This window comes from Rhinopithecus roxellana, chromosome 6 (assembly GCF_007565055.1).
Source record: "Rhinopithecus roxellana isolate Shanxi Qingling chromosome 6, ASM756505v1, whole genome shotgun sequence".
In the NCBI taxonomy this organism is placed as follows: domain Eukaryota; kingdom Metazoa; phylum Chordata; class Mammalia; order Primates; family Cercopithecidae; genus Rhinopithecus; species Rhinopithecus roxellana.
In genome coordinates this window covers 25,814,351-25,818,193 of record NC_044554.1, presented here as the reverse complement: position 1 = coordinate 25,818,193, position 3,843 = coordinate 25,814,351, and the positions used below count along the sequence as shown (strand labels likewise).

The window sequence follows — 3,843 nt, the reverse complement described above, 5'->3', positions numbered from 1 at the left end:
GGGGGAAACTCCTATATTATATCATCAGTAGGAATTTTCTATGTTTCTTTTTTCTGATTACCAGAAATACAGATTACCCCACAAGTTATAGGCCAGGTTCCTACTTAGAGCTACCCATCTCTGCCTCTGAGCTTGATTTAGCCAATTAATTAGCCATTATTTTTTGTTTGTTTTCAACAACCAATTTTATTTTATTTTTTAACAACAACCAATTCTCTAACTCTCTGACACCAATTGGGTGTCTGACAATTCAGTGCAATTCTGACGCTAACTACCTGGAGTTAGTACAGACTCCACAAGTTAAGGGCTCAGTCCCATGCTCCATCCCTCACTCTCCACACTAGCTGCAAATGGGGCCCCAGGCTACCTACACTTTTGCCTGACTCATTACAAATTTGAGTGTTCCCACGACCACCCCTCTCAGGTTCTATAATTCACTAGGATGATTCACACAACTCAGGAAAGCACTATACGTATAATTACAGTTATAATCTAAAGGGTACAACTCAAGAGCAGACAAGTGGAAGAGATATATAGGGTGAGTTATGGAGGGTGGTGATGGTGGTGGTGGTATGTCTCTGCTGATGGTACCACCCTGTCAACACATTGGTCTGTTCCCTGCATCTCATTGTTCAACAGCTGTTATCAATATTTCACTATGTAGGCCTGGTTGATTAAATCACTGGTCTCTCTGATTGAATTCAATCTCAGCGCCTTCCCTTCCCCACAGGTGGAGAAGTGGGCTGGAAGTTCCCACCTAATTATGTGCTTGGTAGTGCTTGATGGTTCTGGAAACCATCTCCCATTCTAAGCTCTCTAACAACCCCAACATGAGTCCTCATTAGCATAAACTAAAGTGTGGTAGAAAGGGGCTGTTTATGAGTAAAAAAAGACACACCTATCACCCAGGAAATTCCAAAGGTTTTAGGAGATCTGGGCCGGGAATTGGGGACAAAGATCAAAAATATATATATATATATATATATATGTATTTATTTATTTTATTTTTTAACAGTCCAGGAAGATGATGCAGCCTGGACACAGCAAGTTTAATGTCTCTGCTGTACATAGAATTAACACACTTTCCCCTCCTCATCCTTATGCTGGCAATAGCATATGCACTAGAAGATTTTGACTCTTAGAGTGAATGAATAAAAGGATGGGCTCATACACCTTCATAGCTCTTTTCAAAAAGGATGCTTATAATTTAAAGGATGTCCTAATGGGAAGGAAAGGTACAGGGCAAGAGGCTGTTTCACATTTTAGTCCATTAGTCTTTGGCAGAGCCCAACCAAGGCCAAATTCACCTAGGATGCCCAATGGCTGTAGGGATCTCCACAGGGTCAAGTAAGCAAGCCCAAATGAACATGTTGGATTAAAAAAAAACAAGATCTAGAAACTCTTGAAGGAAGAGCTTCACCCTGAAAAGGGAAGAGGAAAATGCTTGGAGGGGAGGGGCGGAGGGTCAGTGTGTGATCTCTGCTGTGGTGGTGGGCAGGGGCTTAGGAGTTAAGCCAAGGGTGCCGAAGACACTCGGCGGCAGTGGCTCTCTTCTCGGGGATCAGCTCCAACATGGGCAGTAAGAAATCTGTGAAGCCAGCTGCCTCTTCCTGAGACCACTCATACTTCTCCACTAGAACCTCAAAAAGGCCCCAAGGTTTCCGCTTCGTGATATGTTTAAGGTCACCTTTTTTGGTGAAAAATTCCTTGGAATATTTTCCTGCCACAATGAGCTTGCGAGGCACCTTCCCCAGAAGTTCTATGATCAATGCAATGTGATCTTCATCTCGAGTGTACTCTTCCCCTGAATGAGGTTCAAACAAACAGTCACCTGTGGCCAGTTCAAAGGCCATGCATGCTGTGCTCCAAATGTCAGCAGGGGTATTATAGCCAGATCCTATCAGAACTTCCAAGGAACGATACTGCCTCGTTTGAATATCTTCAGTGAAATGTTTGTGCACCCAACAAGCATTTCCAAGATCAGCAATCTTCACCTTGAGCTTTTCTGCATTTTTTGGCTCAAGGGGATTAACAAGAAAATTTCCAGCCATGGATTTTCCTTTGTTGTCCAGTGGTCCATTATGTTCTTGCTCTTGTTCATCTTCACAGGGTATCTCTGCCCGAATGCTTTCTTGAAGTTGGCTAATGTGTTGTTCACTGAATGACTGATCTATAGTTGAGGAAGACTGGCACACCATGGTGTCTGACACCTCAGATTTTATAGGTGTACAAGAGTCTGTTTCTTGAGATGTGCTGCTGTCTCCATTTTGGGAGCTTAGGAAACTAGATTCCTGATTCAAATTTTGAACATCACAGTCATTAGCATTATGTAGATCCTCTTTATGTCTCAATGTTTCACTATTACTGTTCTGAGTATAATTAATGACTTTCATCACTCCATTGCAATTAATTTCTGCTGCACCACCCTCTGTATCACATTCCATAAGTGTTTGATCCTGGCCAATGGTACTTGACTCTTCAAGTTTTTCTTGGGTCATTTTATTAGGTGGTTTCTCTTTCAAGGGTCTTTCAACAGGACTCTCTGATTCTTCTTGCTTCTTTGGTCTTTTTTGCGCAGGGCCCGACTCTTTCTCCATTTCCTCAATTTCCTGCATTCGCTTCTCTAGTAATTCTGCCTGGTGCTTCTGCTTCTTCTTCAATTTCTTCTTCTTATTCTTTGACATTTTGTCAGCTGGTTTAGGTTGGGGAGCAGTACTGACTGCAGATCCGGAAGGCGGAGGAGCTCCAGATCGCTGCCATTCTGTTGCTTCTGCACCCAGCCTCCGAATGTACTGCTCATTCACTGACAATAAGATATTCTCTGGTTTAATGTCAGTGTGGATGATACGGCACTTGGTATGTAAGTAATCAAGACCCTGTAACACTTGCTGAATAATTTTTTTGACACAAGGCAGTGGAAGCCCCTGATAATTGGACTTGATGATCCACTTGAGCAGATGATGCCCCAAAACTTCAAATACCATGCAGATATGTGTTCCATTAACTCCTGATATTTTAAAGTCATCTAGTAGTTGAACAACCATCTCTCTGTTTGGATCATTAGGGTCTGAATTGGGAACTGACTTCAGCAACCGGATTTCATCTAGTGCTGTTTCGGTGTAAAGTTCAGCACTTTTAACTACTTTCACTGCCACAAATTTCTTCCCCTGAATATCCCATGATAACCATACTGTTGAAAAGTGTCCCCAGCCTAACTTTCGGATCACATGATATCTCCCATTGAACAGATCTCCAATTTTCACAAGATGATAACCTCCTTTACAATAATCATTAGGATCTTCCTGCTCATCATCATCAGATCCCAGAATCTCCTCTTCCTGCTCTGGTAGATCACTCTCAGAGTGGGGAGCAGAGCCTCGGTGCTGAGTTTCAGATCTAAGAAATGATACAGAAATGCCCATTTTCCTTTGGACTTTGTCCTTCTTGGCCTTGGTCCTTTTCTTTCGGGCCTGGAGCGCAAGCACTCTCCCTCCACGGTGAGACCGGTAACCGCCAAGCGCCTGCGCACTCGAGTGGCAGTGACTCCAGCTCCCGCCGCGGCCCAAAACAAAAATATATTTTTTAATTATACCACAGACAGGCACTCTGATATAGGGTCCTGGTGTTATTTTCTGTCTTAAATGTTAAGGCCTATTCCCTTAACTGGCACTACTTGAGATCAATCCCATGTATTTACAGGAAACAAGGTTAAAATGGCCTGAGACCCGAGGCCACTGTGAGGAGGGAACATGATACCAGTATCTTCCTCAAAGGGTTCTTCTGAGTATTAGTGAGCTATACATGTGAATTGCTCAGAACAGTGCCTGGCAGATAGTGACTGCT

At 43.1% G+C, this 3,843-nt stretch overlaps 1 pseudogene across 1 annotated transcript; it reads right to left on the bottom strand.

Moving 5' to 3' along the window:
- Positions 1-1,204: 1,204 nt before the first annotated feature.
- LOC104682634 lies at positions 1,205-3,563 on the bottom strand (annotated as a pseudogene). The gene has a single exon (XR_750718.2). The product of XR_750718.2 is annotated as an SRSF protein kinase 1 pseudogene (transcript).
- Positions 3,564-3,843: the final 280 nt, after the last annotated feature.